The sequence below is a fragment of the Dromiciops gliroides genome, chromosome 6, assembly GCF_019393635.1.
Source record: "Dromiciops gliroides isolate mDroGli1 chromosome 6, mDroGli1.pri, whole genome shotgun sequence".
Classification (NCBI taxonomy): domain Eukaryota; kingdom Metazoa; phylum Chordata; class Mammalia; order Microbiotheria; family Microbiotheriidae; genus Dromiciops; species Dromiciops gliroides.
In genome coordinates this window covers 171,273,210-171,290,771 of record NC_057866.1, presented here as the reverse complement: position 1 = coordinate 171,290,771, position 17,562 = coordinate 171,273,210, and the positions used below count along the sequence as shown (strand labels likewise).

At 38.9% G+C, this 17,562-nt stretch overlaps 1 protein-coding gene across 1 annotated transcript in view; it reads right to left on the bottom strand.

The window, feature by feature from the left end:
• Positions 1-17,087, bottom strand: part of GUCY1A1 (guanylate cyclase 1 soluble subunit alpha 1) — a 91,134-nt gene extending 74,047 nt beyond the window's left edge. Inside the window, 1 exon segment of the mRNA XM_043973383.1 lies at positions 16,583-17,087. The gene's annotated coding sequence lies outside the window, so the exon portion shown is untranslated.
• Positions 17,088-17,562: the final 475 nt, after the last annotated feature.

Here is a 17,562-nt window from a genome sequence, read left to right as displayed (position 1 = left end):
AGAAATTGAGAATATTATAAAATGCAAAATGGATGATTTTGATTACATTAAATTAAAAAGCTTTGTACAAACAGTAGCAATGCAGCCAAAATTAGAAAGGAAGCAGAAAGCTGGAAAACAATTTTACAGCCAGTGTTTCTGATAAAGGGCCTCCTTTCTAAAATATATAGGGAACTAAATAAAATTTACAATAATGAAATCATTTCCCCAATTGAGAAATGGTCAAAGGATATGAACAGGCAGTTTTCAGATAAAGAATCAAAGCTATCTCTTGCCATATGAAAAAAATGGCTCTAAATCACTATTATTTCAAGAAATGAAAATTAAAACAACTCTGAGGTAGCACCTCACATCTATCAGATTGACTAATATGACAAAAAAGGAAAACAATAAATGTTGGAGAACCTGTGCAAAATTTGGAACACCAATGCATTGTTGGTGGAGTTGTGAACTGATCCAACCACTCTGGAGAGCAACCTGAAACTATGCCCAAAGGGCTATAAAACTGTCCATACCCTTTCATCCAGCAATTCTACTATTAGGTCCGTATCCCAGAGAGATAATAGAAGGGGGAAAAGGACCTACATGTACAAAAATATTTATAGGTGCTCTTTTTTCTGGTGGCAAAGAATTGAAAATTGAGGGAATGTCCATCAATTGAGGAATGGCTAAATAAGTTGTGGTTATATTAATGTAAAAGAATATTATGGTGCTGTAAGAAAGAGTAAGCAGGCAGATTTCGGAAACACCTAGAAAGAATTACATGAATTGCAACTGAGTGAAATGAGCAGAACCAGGAGAACATTATGCACAGTATCAACAACATTGTTTGATGATTAACTGTGATAGATTTAACTCTTCTCAGCAATAAAATGATTTAATTCCAAAGGGCTCTTGATAGAAAATTCTCTCCACATCCAGAAAAAAGGACTGTGGAATCTGGATGCAGATGAACCATACTGTTTCTACTTTTTTTGTTTTCCTTTTTTGAGGTTTTCCCTTTTGTTCTAATTCTTCTTTCACAATATGACTAATGCAGAAATATGTTTAATATGATTGTACATTTATAACCTATATCAGATTGCTTTCTGCCCTGGGGAGGGGAAGGGGAGGGAGGGAGAAAAATTTGGAACTAGAAATCTTATAAAAATAAATGTGGGGGGCAGCTAGATGGCACAGTGGATGGAGCACCAGCCCTGGAGTCAGGAATACCTGGGTTCAAATCCAGCCTCAGACACTTAACACTTACTAGCTGTGTGACCCTGGGCAAGTCACTTAACCCCCATTGCCTCACTAAAAAAAACAACAAAAAAACAAACAAAAAAAATAAAAAATAAATGTGGAAAAAAATAAAATAAATTTTCAAAAAAGGAAAGAACTAGAAGTATGTATGGCAGGAGGCTCAGAAAGATAACCTAAAAATACTTATTTCATCACTGATATGCCATGTTACTTAATTTTCTTATTATTCTATAAGGCCTGATAAATAACCACCCATGTCAGGTCTCCAAATATGACATAGACAATTAGAAAAAAAACCCCTCTAAAGTGGCTGATGTAGGGCAATGATGGGACTGTTTGTGAATAAAATGGCTTATTGTTTAAGGAAACATGTTGCTATTCACAACAATTTAATATGTATCTACTACAGTTCAAAACTCTAAATTAGAGTCTTGTATATACAAGGAAAAAAAGCACAAATAGTTGCAGCCATTTCAGAGTTTACATTCTAATAGGGGATACAACTAATAAACAAAAGTAATAATTACAAAATAATCTGCAAAGGGAGGGAACACTAACAGCCCTAGGGATTGGGATTGGATATACCAGTAGAGATAGAGATAGCTGAGCCTTGAGCGGACAAACAATTCTAACACAGTGAGGTATAAAGGAATGGGGAAAATAATGATAAAATTTTTCAGACTTCACTGCATTTTGTCTCAAAACTACTTCTTCCCTGCCACCCCACTACCCCTGCCAACCCTGACAGTCACCTCAAAGTTTCAGAATTCTAAAGATCTCAGAACTACTTACAATTTTGTAAAACAGTGCTCTGGGGGTGGGGGTGGGGGCAGGTAGGTGGCGCAGTGGATAGAACACTGGCCCTGGATTCAGGAGGACCTGAGTTCAAGCCTGGCCTCAGACACTTGACACTTACTGGCTGTGTGACCCTGGGCAAGTCACTTAACCCTTATTGCCTTGCAAAAAATAAAATAAAATAAAGTAAAATAATGCTCTGTACTTCTAGGAAATAAAAAGAGAATAACTCTAAGATGTAAACCAATGAAGAATTTCCTATCTTAAGGGGCAAAAGTGTGAGATTTTTTGTGACACTGATAAAGCTGAATGATTGTCCAAGGAAATATTCAAAGACATCCTTATATTTTGAAAGGAATATGTGACAATGTGTTATTTTGGCTTTGGGAAGCAATAAAGTGAAATTTTTATGCTCTGAAGTATGAATTGACATAATTGTTACTTTCCACGAGCATTGTTCTTTTTAAACATTTCTACTTAAGTAACAGTGGTAAAAAGGGGTCTCATCAGTCAATCAATAAGCATTTGTTAAGTGATTATTGTGTTCCAGGTATTGTAGTGTAGAACAAACAACATGTGTAGAGAAGCCCCATGTATGGGAAGAATTGCCCCCCCAAAAATGTAGCAAAAGGGTGTCACTGTGTAGCTTGAGGTCACACTATGTGGGAAGACAGAAAAACATCTCTAGCCTCTTCTCCCCCTACCCTTCTTTAAGGGATACTTTAATTCCTGCCAGAAGGGAAAGCAGGAAGATGGCACTGGAAGCCACTCTCTTTTCCTCAGGGAAAGGTGGTGCCAGGCTAGTATCATATCCATTTGCCCCCTTAAATATTATTAATTGAGGGATGTGTTGAGGTTCAATCTAATTTTTTTTATTGTTTCATTATTAGAAAGAAGCAGGACTCCAAACTCTCTATCCAAGCCTTGACCCCTTCTCACCTAAGAGCAATTCCACAATGAGCATACATGCTGAATAGCAATGAACCCCATTTATCCAGCTTTGAACAAAACAGAAATAAGAGAAGCTATACATAGGAGAATATATGCTAGACAATACAGAGTAAAGGAGCTCTCCAATTGAGAGCAAGATTACTCAGTTTAACTAAGAGAAAGTTCTAGATCTTACCTAAGGGGAAACTCCTTGTAGTTTCTAGTGTGGTAAGCTAGGGATAAGGACATGATGGAGACTTCCAGTTCCATTCATGTCTGCTTAAAATCTTTTCCTTCAGCAACCTGAATTAGAGTTGGCTTATTCCATCCTTCCTATGGAGAATGGAAGCCAAAAGCACACAAAGCAATTCAAAGCTCAATGAAGATTGAAGAAGGCATGGACTCTCTTGTACTTGGCAACTCCACCCCAACCCTGATGCAAAGCAGGACATTTATTTCCACTATTAAGGAAAGTCTCATGTCATTGGGACAGAGGTCACAATAGTAAATGCTGGGTTTACAAAAGTAATGGAAGTGTTGGCCAATTAAAGTCAAGTCCCTGAGTGTGCACATTTGGAGAATCTGCTTCTATAAGGTTATGATGACATGGAATGGAGTGGTGGAGCTTTCCATTGCAAAATTTGTGGAGACTACAAAAGAGAAGTTGTGAAGAACATTCTTTTGTTTGGCTGCTGAGCCAGAACTGCTTGTGTCTATCCAATAAATCTGATCTTACTTTCCCAGTGAGGTACCTTGAGCTGGGAACTCACCTTGTGGTTTGTTCATGAGAGAACACTGAGTATAGTGAATTCTGTAGCTCCCAATTCAAATGGGAGCCTAAGGAATCCACTGGATTAACTCCAGCAATGAAGCTTCACCTTGTATAAGCCAAGTGACTGAGCAATATGCTAGCCCAGCTGGAGCAGCTGCATCCCAGTGACTAAGCAAGATGCCTAGTCCTACAAGACCTTGTGTAGACCCAACTTTCTAACTAAGGGACCTACTTGATCCAGCCCAGCAGTGGATTGATCTATCAGGCTGAAACACTTTTATCCTATCAGGATCTAGCTTTGCCTAGTTGTGAACTGTATCACCCCCATCACTGATTTCTTAACCTGCAGCAAATTTTAAGAGGGAATTTTAGAGAAAGAAAGAACATCAGGACTTTACAAATCCCATGTTGGCAGTTGCTTTGATCCTATTGGCTCCCTTCATATGTGCCTCACTACCATTTAACTACAAGCTTATGCCTGCTCTTCCTCCTATAGAATATGTGTATTTGTGGAAGAGTCCACCTAAGGTCTTTTGGGGAAATGCTTTGTAACTACTTTTTGCCATGTCATTTAAATAAAGGCTTTTTCATTTAAAATTACATCTACTATCTAATTGGTTCAGGAGAAGCTCACTGGTAAAGTCTCATGAGCTGCAATATTAGAATTGCCACCCACAGAGTTATCCCTAGAACCCAGAATAGAAGAAATTTTTCCATTGGACCCAATATGCCAATGTCATTGTAAGTTGACATCCTCCAAACCCAATGATGTCTATACTGACTCAATGCATGAGGTATGCTGACAATGACTCCTCTCTCACCTCTGCCAGTTTTGAAAACCTTCTCATTCTTTAAAGCCTCATCTCCTCAATGAAGCTTTTCTCATTTATCTTCCAGGTAGAAGATCTACCTCCTTCCTGAAACTGTTGTTATTATGACTTCTCCAACATATTTAAAACTCTAACATGGACCCCATAATAATTTTTCCATATGGCTTATCTTACCCATACAACCTCATTTTCTTCAAGTACCCCAACTTAACTTGTGCCAACATTGAATGGGCATGGCCTCAGACAAACTGAGACCTAGTAAAGACCTTAATTTAGAAAGGACAAGGTCATCCATTGCATCCTGGACCATTAACAGTCTTCTTGATTTTTGTCTTGCCACTGGACTTTTATATGAACCTTTTGTAAGGAATGACTCGATCCTCGCTGCATCAAATCCAAACTCCTTAGTATGTTCATAACTTGGCCCAAATTGAGTTCCCTAACCTTATTTCCCACTACTCCTTCACATATTAAAGCCCAGCATTGTGCCATTACTCAACACCTTAAAAAAGAGAAGAGGTTGGGGTCAATATCTGACATTGGCGAAAAAGTTTCCAGGCTTCATGTTCACTAAGGTATGCCTATACATTCCCATATTTTAGTAGGGAGTTAGTTCATAATCACCAGCAGACACAGAGTAAAGAAGAATGGCCATCCTTGGATAGAAATGCATGTTGACATTACAACATGTGTAAATAAAAGGGAACTAAGGCTCAAAGAGATTAGCTAAAGAGTATTACTCTAATGGTCTAATGGTCCCAAAATGTAAGAAGTTCCTTAAGGGCAAAGGCTGTTTCATTTTATCTTTACATTCCCAACTCTTAGTACAGGTCGTGGAATGTATTAGAAATGATTAAAAAAATGCTTGTTGAAATATTTTTTGTTGTGAAAAGGTACACTGATAGTCTAGGTAGGCCATTTATGGAAGAAGTAATTTCAGCACCAAGGGCAGAGCTAGCCAAGTTAATCCAACTTCAGATACACCAATTAGGACTAGAAAGGATGAGTCAACACCAGAAAGCAAGTTCAGAGTAGGACAGATCTTTGACAGGGTAAGGAGGATAAGAAGATGAAAGGCTTGGCATCTAAAACTGAAATTATCCTGGTATTTAGGTAGTGAAGTCTATCTTGTTGGGAAGCAGGAAGGAGAAGTGGAAAGGATAACTTCCCCAGGTTCATGGTTGCTAGTTATAGGGTGAGGAATCTCATGAGCATAACTAAACTAAGGGCAGGTGGTTAAAGGAGGGAACTACCATTCCTAGGTCTTAGTATTCTACACCTGTAACATGGATTGGCAGATTCTAGATGGTTAGGTTGCCAACAGCATTGTCAGTCAAATCCACAACTAAGGAGCTCAAACTAAGCTAATAGCAAGTATACAACTTGGCAAGAACTTATAACAGAAAAATGAGGAAGCTATTGAAGAACGAGTCTAGTTCTCTGTAGTTCATATTTAGTCCTAAGATGAATCCAAGAGATTTTCCCTAGTTTAAAACCAAAATCCCAAACAGAGTACATTTCCAGAACAGAATTAGCATTCTATCAGAGAATAAAACAGGATTGCCCTTATAAAATAGATGTCTGGCCTTGCACTGAACACAGTCATGACCTAAACCTTTCTTTTAAAAACATTCCTTTTGGTCTCTGAATATGTTATATCAGATTGGTTTGTAATTTACACAATCTTTAACAACCCAGTGGGAACAATCAACCTAGCTAAATATTTAAATATCCATAAATGTCTCCAAATAACTTTTCTGAGAAAAAAAGATAGAGAAAAGCCAAAGAAATTTTATGAGGATTCAATGAAGTATCTTAACTGAAAACTGATAACCAAACTCTCTGGTGATATGACATCAGCAATGAGGCAGATAAAATTCCCTAAAAGTGTCATTCAACAGAGGAATTGGATTCTATTGCAGGATAATATACACAACAACCATTTTATTACAGATTCTAAAATGGTGAGGATTATGAATTTTCAACATTGTGTTTTACATATTGTTCTTGTATGAGGTAAGATTGAAGCATGGCACCATGGGATGAAAACTGTCATGGTGATGGGTGTTGGGAGGAGAGTCTAGTCCTCAGAAAACCTGTGAAGCAGTTCCTCTATGGGGTAGTCACTTCACTCATCTGAGACATTTTCCCTACTATAAATTGATAGTAATGCCCATAGTAGCTACCTCCCAGAGCTATTGTGATGCACAAATGAGATATTATGCTTAGTGAATGTTAAAGTTTTCAATATCACTTTTTCATCTCTTTTTTTGTTTTTGGTGGAGTTCAGCTAGAAATGGTCCTAGCACAATTCGCTATTCTAGTCTCATCTTTTTAAACATTTAATGTTCTGTATACAATTGCACAAGGAGATAAAATGACTGTTACTTTGCATTCAGCTGAAGTCAACTTGAAAGTCACTAATGATCTCTTATTCGCCAAATCTCTTTACTCAGTCTTTATTTTTTTTACCTCTTTGCTGACTTTAGCACTGTTGACCCCCTACTTTCCTAGTATACTATGTCCTCTCAGGGTTTTTGTGACACGCCCTATTCCTGGGTTTCATCCTATTTGCTCTTTCTGGAAACTCCTTTGTTAATTATTTACCTCTCTCTCTCTCTCTCTCTCTCTCTCACACACACACACACACACACACACACACACACACACACACACACACACACAGGGCTTGCCTGGAGGTTCTGGGTCCTGTCCTAGGCTCTCTTCTCTTTTTACCTTAAACTATCTTACTTGGTGATCTCAGCTCCCACATGTTCAATTATTGCATCTATGCAGATAATTTGTAGACCATATATCCAGCCTTTGCCTTTCTCGTGAGCTATTGTCCCATAATATCAACTGCCTTTTAGACATTTCAAATTGGATGTCCTATAAACATCTCAAAGTCAACATGTCCAAAGTCGAATTCATTATTTCCCCCTCCCCCCAAATTCTCCCCTCTTCCCAACTTGCTGTAGAGAACACCACCATTCTTCTAATCACCCAGGCTCACAACCTAGATGTCAAACTCCATATCCCACTCTCACTCACTCCATATATCTTTTTTTTGCCCTTGAAGAACCAAACCTTTATGTCCACCGTTATTATTACAAATGTTAAAATTACCTGAAACAATTTTAATAAACGATGATGCATTTCCATAGCTTTTTTATTTTATTTTTAATTATGGAATAAAGCAAGCATTTCCATAGCATTGTACTATAAAAAGATTATTGTACACGAAACTGCAAATCCACTATGCATAACTTGCTATTCCTTTCAAATATACAACACAATTATCATGTATGTTTTTTTTCTTCCCTAACCCTCCCTCCCACTAAAGATGGCTACCATTAGATACAATCACCTTTTCTCCCTTCTTTCATTTACATCCTATTCTCTCTACTCACATAGCCACTACCTTAATTTGGGGCCCTCATCACCTCTCACCTGTTGAATTGCTATAGTAGTCTACTTGAGCAAACTACCTCAATGCTATCCCCTTTCCAATTTAATAAGCTGCCAGAGTTATTTTTTCCTAAAGTATAGATCTGATTGTGTCACTCCTTTACTCAATAAATTTCAGTGATTCCTTATTACCTCTAGAACCAAAATGTCATCTCTCTTTGACGTTAATGACCTCCATAACCTGGTCCCTATGACCTTTTTAGTCTTTTTATACTTGACTTCCCCTTATGAAATCTACAATCCAGCTATATCAGCTTATTTGTTCTTTTTCACACACAACACACTCTATCTCCCCCAGGCCTCAAATTCTCTCCCTCCTTCTTTTTCTGACTTGGCTTTCCTGGCTTCATTTAGGGCTCAGATCAAATGTTACCTTCTACAGAAGCCCTTTTAGCTGCTAGTACCTTTCCCTCTGAGATTACCTTTCATCTATTTTGTATATATCTGGCATCTTCCTAGTAATTTACCTAATTGTCTTCCTCATTTGAATGTGAGCTTCTTGGTACAAAGAATACTTCTGTCTTTTTTTGTGTCCCTAGGGTTTAGTTTATTGGCTGGCACATATTAAATGCTTAATAAATGTTCATTGACTACCTGACTGTTTTGTAAATGAATAGGGATATAAAAGTAGTGATATGTAAGCTTTTCTTCTATAGATTTACTAAAAGCATCTTCCTGAAAACTCTAGTAGTGGAGATAACAACGGGGATCTGTATCTTGTTTCACTGTATTACATGTCTCAACATAGCTTTGACCACATCCATTAGATATGCTTTTCATCCTACACAGTTAGGAAATTTTGAATTTGGCACGGAAACATCTATCAAAAAGGTTAATCTTTAATTTTTATGGATAATTTTTATATCTGGGCAAGGGTGGTAATAATGTTTTAATTGTATTGGAATATATTTTATTTGTTGAATTATTTTTTCTTCCTTTTTTTGGTGAGGCATTTGGGGTTAAGTGACTTGCCCAGGGTCACACAGCTAGTAAGTGTTAAGTGTCTGAGCCCAGATTTGAACTCAGATCCTCCTGACTCCAGGGCCAGTGCTCTATCCACTGCACCACCTAGCTGCCCCTATTTGTTGAATTCTTTTTTTCTTTTTTTTTGCAGGACAATTGGGGTTAAGTGACTTGCCCAGGGTCACATAGCTAGTAAGCATCAAGGGTCTGAGGTCACATTTGAACTCAGGTCCTCCTGAATCCAGGACCGTTGCTCTATCCACTTCACCATTTAGCTGCCCCCTATTTGTTGAATTCTTAAGGATGACTTGGGATCTATACTTTTTTTAATTAATAAAGTATTTTATTTTTTCCCAGTACATGTAAAGATAGATCTATACTTTTTGACATGGAAATCTATCTGTTTATGAATCATCATCATCATCTTTTTATTATTCATGAGTTTTCTCCCCACCTCCTATATTAGCAGCCTCTTTTTTCATCATTTCCCCTCCTCTATAACTCCTTCATCCTCACAAGGTGTCTATCATGTTCCTCAAATCTGCCAATCCAGATTTGGAGGTTAACTGGAGTATTATTTCAGTAAGAAATGATGGTACCACCCATCCCAGGAGGATCTGCATTTTAACGAGGTCTAGGAATAAAAAGAAACTCTTCAGTATTGGGGAAAAATAAAGATGGAACTCCAAGAAATTTGATAATTTTGGGTTTGGGAATCTATATGGTAACCTTTCAATTCATAAGGCACACCTTCAAATCACAAAACACTAGTGCACTCTCTTTAGAGTTCAGAGATAGCCTCTCTCAATCATTATTCTCTCCTAATGCCCAGAGTGACCTGAACATCTAAAAGTCTGAGAATTAGAGAAATGTTTGTTCCACCTTGTTGTCAACTCGACCTCTACCTAACGGATCTGTGGGGCTGTTTAGGTTCCTCACACTTTATATACTTATGTGTTTTGAGACTCCTAGTTCTTCTCCTTGCTCTTCCCTCTAAGAAAGAAAACCACTAATAATGACACTCACCCTCTTCCCATGAGCTTCAAAGAAGGGGGGAAAAGACTTGCTAAAGCAACCTTAGAAAAATGTATGAGATATAGAAATAATAGGAACTTTAGAAGGGCATCTAAGTGCTGCAGGAGATAGAGCAACAGACCTGGAGTCAGGAAGACCTGAGTTCAAATCTGGACTCAAACACTTACTAGCTATATGACCCTGGACAAGCCACTTATTAACTTTGCATCAGTTTGCTCATCTGTAGAATGAAGAACTGGCAAATCATTCCAATATTTTTGCCGAGAAAACCCCAAAACAGGTTCACAACACCTCAGACATGACTGAAAAATGACTGAACATGAACTTATCCTTTGAGTTCACTTCCCAATTTTCCAATTAGAAATGAAATCCCATAAAAGTAAAATGATTTGAAAAAGGTCATACAGGTGGTATTGGGAAAGCCAAGATTTAAATCCAAGTCCTCTGACTCCAGCACCAGTGTTGTTGGGGTTTTGTTTGTTTTGTTTGTTTGTTTGTTTTGTTTTGTTTTTCTAATCATCATGTTGGTTGCTACAATATGGCTTAGAGCAGGGCATGTTAGACTTTTCCCACTTGTGACCCCCTTTCACCAGAGAAATTTTTTTGTGACCCTAGGCATTTAAGGTATATAAAATAGGTATACATAACCTTTTACTGTTGCCAATTTGTTGTTACCACAAAGTAAAAGAGGTAAATCATTCCCAAACTTCATGACAATTCCAGGCAAAAAGTTGCCCTTTTTTTGTAACCTCCACATTTAGTCACATAACCCTATATGGAGTTGTGACCCACAGTTTAAGAAGCTTTGGCCTAGAGCAATCATTTCCAATAGAAAATAAGATATTAAAAATAAGAACCTCCAAAGAACTTTAAGGAATAGGTACTAGGCAGATAAGTGTCTCAGTGGAGAAAATGCTAGGTGTGGAGTCAAGAAGACCCGAGTTCAAATTTGACCTCAGACACTGGCTAGCTAGATGATCCTAGGCAAATCACTTAACCTCTGTTTACCTCAGTTTCCCCATCTGTAAAGTGAGAATTTCATAACACCTATCTCCCAGGGTTGTTTCGAGGATCAAGTAAGTTTATATATATATATATATATATATATATATATATATATATATATATATATATATATATATATATATATATATATATACATATACATATATATATATATATACATATACATATATATGTGTAAATGAGTTTACAAACCTTAAAGTACTATAGACATGCTATTTTAAATATTATTATTAAAGTTAGTATGATAAAGGGCATGCTAATATCATCTGGTATTCAGTGTAGCAGGCTACTTAGAATAGAATCCCCTGCCATCTCATGCTGTAGAAGTCCCTCTTTTTTAGGCAAAGCCCCAAGACTCTAGAGGCATAACTGGACCATTTCCTCCAAGGTAAAAATGTTCTCTCCTAAAATTCCACCACTCGCCCCACTTCTGGTATTCACCTGGCTTTATTTTGGCTCTACTCGCTACTTGCTACTTGCTACTACCTCATATATTACTTGTTTGATTACATGTACAATTACTCTTCTCTTCCATTATACTACATGCTCTTTGAGTGAAGAGATCATGTTATTTTCCATACTTGGATCTCCAGTATATAGTATGGTACTTTATATGCAGAAGATGTTTAATACTTGAATATCATTGATGAATAATTGTGACTAGCCAATGGTAAAGCTTTGGATAAAGGTTGCACTGGAGGAATTCCAAGGACTCTTCATAAATCAAACAACTGACCAATCAACAAGGACTTTTTAAATACTTACTGCATACTAGGCATTGTACTATGCTATTGTGATACAAATACAAAGAAAGAAATAATCTCTAAGAATGTATACTTTTGGAACATATAATTCCATATCACCACAAATCTTGGGGAATGCATAAACTATATATCTCATTTCATAAAGTCTGTATAAGTGGGTTAGCTAGAGAAACAGGGACATGTAACAAGAATTTAATTTTACCCTAATCAGTGTCCACATCATTTAACCTTTCTGGCCCTGAGTTTCTTCATATGTAAAACAAGGAGAGTTCATAGTATTTATATCTGCAAAGAGATCTTAGAGCTGATCAGATCCAACCCTCTTATTTTATAGGCAAGGAGACTAAAGCTTGTAGAGATGGTGCAGCTTAATAAAGTCACATAGGAAGAAGCAGATTTGAGATTATGTTACAGTGTCTCTGATTCCAAACCCAGTGCTTTGGATCTTTCCAGCTCTGAATCTGAGTTATTTCTTAGTATTTTTGGAGTTGGCTATAGTGTACACTTAATCTGGACATGACAACTGGATTAGGTGATCTCTAAGAGCCCTTACAGCTTTAAATCCTATGTTTGTTTTTGGTAGAGGTCATCTGAAGTATGTTAATTGGTTATTTCAAAATGACTTGTATTTGAAAAAATCAGAATTCTTTTCTCATAATTATTTTCAATTGTCATTGCAAATAATTTTCAATTGCCATTGAGAAAGAAAATTAAAGGACTTAATTTCACTAGATAATCTGTGTATGTTTTCAGTATTATAGGAGAGCACACTTTATCAACTAAATAGAAAATTTAGCATTGAGAAGGACTTTACAGATTATTGCCCTCATTTCGAAGAGGACAAAACCGAAGCCAACAAGGAAACCAAATTACTTGCTCTATTTAGCATAGGTAGTTAAGCAGTAGAGTTGGAAATTGGACCAGTGTCTTCTGACCCTCGGATCTCATATTCTTGCCACCACACTATTTTGTTTGTTTTGGAAATATCTGTGACAAAACTAAAATACAATGTCAAGTGATTGTGTCAAGTCATGTTGTACTTGCTTATACAATTTTTGTTAGTCACTTAAACTGCTCACATTAATGTTTTATTGCCTGTTACTCAAGTTTAGAGTCTACTGTGACATAGTTTGAAACAGACTTTCAAACCAGCTCTTAAGTAATAGAGCAGAAATAAGGACCCATGAAACAATTTCAATCTCTTTCTCCTGTCATTATTGGCAGGGTAACAGAGAGACTGATTTTGGAGTCAAGGGATTTGAGTTCAAATCCCAGCAGGTATTCTATGTGTGCATATGTGTACTGGGTATATTGCTTGGCTTCTCTGATCCTCAGTATCTTCCTTTGTAAAATTAAGATAATTCTTCCACTTCCTTTATCATAAGGTTGTTTGGGGAAAACACTTTGTAAAGTCAGTTTCCTTCTCTGCATCTCAGTTTCCTCATCTGTAAAATGAGGGACTGGACTCAATGACATTCAAAACACTATATGAATAGGAGTTATTAATACCAAAATAAAATAAATACTTCCATTAAATTCATATTAGTGTTATGCCAAAAAGAGAGAAGAAAAAGAATTCTTAGTAGTGACCACTGACACTCAGACATCACAAAGCTTATCTGGCTACATTAACTGTACAGTCTCCGCTTTTAAAACCCATTTAAAATCCCACCTCCTCCAGATAGCCTTTATTAATTGTTTCAGTAAGTAATTAACTTTCTTTCCAAAATTCAGAGCTCTTTAATGACATCTCTATAATACAAATACATATTATCTTATATTCCAGGTATGCATATATATATCTCCATTCCCTAGTGAAAGACAGAGATAGTTTTTATTCTAAACTTTTAGTTTTCCCAGTCACCCCCCCCAAATGTTTTACATACAGTGGGTGTTTAATAAATATTGATGTGCCTAAATTGAATCAGATCTCATTTCCTCCTGCATTACTATTACAATCAAAAGGAAGCAAGGTTTATCTACTACTTGTGGACAGAAGTTAAGGATTGGGACCCAGGAAGACTTGGGTTCAAATATTCCTCCCTCCCTCCAACCCCACATACACAGATCCATAGATGCCCCATACAAATTTACAATCTACAATATCTCTCTCTCTCCCTCCCTCCCTCCCTTCCTGTCTCCCCCCCACCTGTGTGTGTGTGTGTGTGTGTGTGTATGTAGCATGCCCATGGATTTAATTTTCCTGACCCTCCAGCAAGTCGTTAAGACTCTCAGTTAGTTATAGTTGGCTCTGGATCTCCCAAGATAGTGGCAGTTCCAGCATCTAAGAAATCAGAGGCCATTGAGGTTTTGCCATAATTATATAACACTCCAATCAAGTAGAAGGGCTGTAATTCTTTGCATGATATCAGATTTTTAAAACTTCTCTTATACAACAGCAGCGTTTTTATTTTCTTGGAATTGCACAAGAACTTGGTTTTGTTGTTTGTTTTTCTACCCTTCTGTATTTAGAGTGCAACATAAACTTTTCACATTGTAAGTAACCCAATTGTAATCCCTTTTCTTTGTAAGAAAAAAAAACTCACAAACAATAGGTTTCATGGAAAATGCTTTCACTTCATGATAGTACAATGATAATTCATTATTTTAAGAATCATAAGCGTGTTCTTAGTCTTGAAGACCTTTTGCAAGTGCATTGGACTACTTATTTCCCAATGAAAACTCCGGTTCAGAAAAGTCCAGCATGACAAAAGGGCTCCAATACTCTTAAAACACATTAAGTTAGCTTGGCCTTCAGATGTATGCAACTCTGTAACTGCAGATTTTGAACTAGAGGTCTGGGGCGGGGAATTGTGGGTGTTTTGATTTATAACTCCAGGGAACATTGGAATTCAGTTTCACTCTAACCAGTCGTTTAAATAAATAAATAAATCTGAAAGCAACAGATTAGCTCAATATGTGAAGAAACTATAAAAAGCTGTTTCTATCAATAAATGTTGATCACTGATGCCAGTAACACGGGTGAAGTTGTCAGAAAGTGTTGTTGTTTTTTTCTTCCAAGGATAGAAACAGGTAGTCCCTGGCCCAACTGGGCAGAAGTCTTATCCCTGAAACGTGAAATTCTGAAACAGCCTGTACCATTCAAAACGTCAAGAATTTTCAACGAGTTGGAAAATGATAATGCCCAATATACCCAATGGGGCACAAAGAATAGTACCTCTAGTTTGGTTTTATTTATGTGTTTCAAATACTGGAAAAAGGGAAAAGGAAAAAACAATGTTCAAAAGAAAAAGCAATAGAAAAGTGCGTGAAGTTAGCAGAATTACAACCAGGTTTCCAAGTCCGCAGACCCTAGCTGTACAAACATTCAAACAAGACCCGTTTTTCGGCGTTATCACTAAACTGTGACCTACCCATGCAAGGGTCCACCCTGCTCATTCCCAAAGCTCTGAGTTAGAACGCAAACCCAAATTTCACTTTTGCCAGGCCATCACTTAAAAGCTATTTAATCCCTCTGCCCCGTGCCCTTCTTGCAACCCGCTGGAAGTTGGCTAGCTGAGAACGCAGGTTTAAGCAGGTTAAGCTTTACATTTTTGAGAAGGGAGGCTGGTTCCCTTACAGAAGTCTGCAGATGGTCGAAAATCTGAAGTTGCAAGCAGCTCATTCCTTGGCAGGCTAACTAAAGGCAGGAGAAGGCTTCATAAATCCCTTGCCCATAGGTGCAAAGAACGTCGCGAAGCCTTTTAAGGGTCTTATTTTCGCATGCTTCCCCACGCAGGAAAGCTGGGCTCAACCTCAGGGAACCGACCATGGGTCTGTCCTTTTGTTACGCTCTGGGAGTAGAGAGTCCGGAGCGGCTTTGGAGCCACAACCCGGGCGTGGGCAGCACTTTCCCACGGCCAAGCCCTGAGCGCAGTCACCTAGCGTGGGTCAGCCGGGATGGCAAGGACGCCGAGAGCCTCCCAGGTCCCCTTCCTCATCTCCCTAGGGCCCAAGACTCCCCTTCCTCTTTCATCCTCCCCCCCAGCCTTGACCCAAGGTGGCTCGGCACTGCCTTCTTTCCTTCATTCCTCCTCTCAAGCGTGGGAACCAGACACTGCTTAGGGCCGCACAGGGGCCGCTTAGGGGCCGAGCCAGGCTGAAGCCCGCAGCGGGGAGCGGGGCAGGAGGTTTCCCAGGGGAGAAGGCAGGAGCTGAAACCCGAGCTCGAACCGAGGCGAGAGTAGAGAAGGCACAGGGCGAAGGAGCGCTACTCCGGAACCCCAGAAGCCTAACGTCAGGAGGCCACCCTAAACTAGGCTGAGCAGCGATCACTTACTTTGTATCTTTCCAGACCTTGAGCCGGAATTCCGGATCACTGGCGGCTCTAGGACGCGATCCTAGCCTGACTGCAAGCCCTGGACGGAGAGGGGCGGCAGGGGAAGATGAGGGAGAATGAGGACTCTAGGATACCTTCCCTAGTCTCTGGTGCACGGTGCACTCGTGTGCATGGTCCCCCGGGGGCTTTGCACTAAAGTCACCCACCCTACCTGTTAAACAGCTCATGGACGGGCGAGGAACAGAGAACTCTAGCAATCAGATTGCCAGCTCTTCCGAAACCTGCCTTCTCTGCTTCTATCTCACTGTGAGTGTGTGTGTGCGCGTGTGTGTGTAAGTGACACATACACACAAGCACTTCACAGCCTTCTCTTTGTCCTGTTGCACGCTATAAGCTTTCAACCCTCCCTTCTCTCCAAGCACAGAGAAATGAAAGTAATACTTTAGGCTTAGACGTAGACCAGGGGAATGCCACTCACCATACTGCACTCGCCTTCTTCCTTGCCGGCTGTTTGTCCAACCGTATCTATCTGACCGCCTCTTCTTCTGGTCGTCCACCCCACCACAGCTTTCCTTCTACTGAGGCTGCTCCCTTGGTGGAAAGAGTTGTTCCTTGCTGTTTTTCCTCCCCTCGGTTCCCACTGTTTCTCTCCCAATCTCCTAACTCATTTCAGAAACTTGTATTTTGGGCTACCGGCTCTGTGTTCTATGCTCCACCCACCAGCCTCAGCTAGGAAAAGGCAAACCCAACTGTCCTGGGCTGCCAGATCAACCATCTCAGCGACCTTTCCGAAGAGATGAAAACCAAAGGGACAAAGAGAGGGAAGAGAGTGGAGGGAAACCAGAAGCCAGCGCCAATATACTTCAATATGCCTCCTTTATCTGATAGTGGTTCTGAAAAGCTCTACCTAACTGATTTAAAGGGCAATAGCTCTTTAGCAATTGGATTATGCAATTGCTTAGTTCCTCTGTCTTTTACTTGGCCAGGAATTCCAGGTACGGCCTCAGAATCTCATCTCCCAGAGCACATGTGGAGTCCCTGAAAGACTTACCTTTGCTTCTTAGTGCTGTCATCTCTCCCCTCCGTGTCCCAACTTTACTTGAAATCAGATTCAATGTGCACACCATGAGGTTACTATGTATATATTTTTTGTCAAACAAAAAATAGAAAAACTCCCCCCACCGAGCAATGGAAGACATTGAACGCTATGAAAGCTTTGGGCCTTTTCCACTCATTTTGATTCTGTGCTGCTTCTCTGATATGCATCATAACACTGTTTGAAGAATGCATTAGGTGGAATACACAAAACTGAGTGTCACTTCCCAGTTGGCTATGAGACAACTTTCTCTCTTAAAACAAACACCTTCAAGTTTCACTTCTGTCAAGCCATTTTGTCACCATTCTTATAACCACTCAGGAAAACACTGATCCTATCATTTAACTTGCTAAATATGGTCA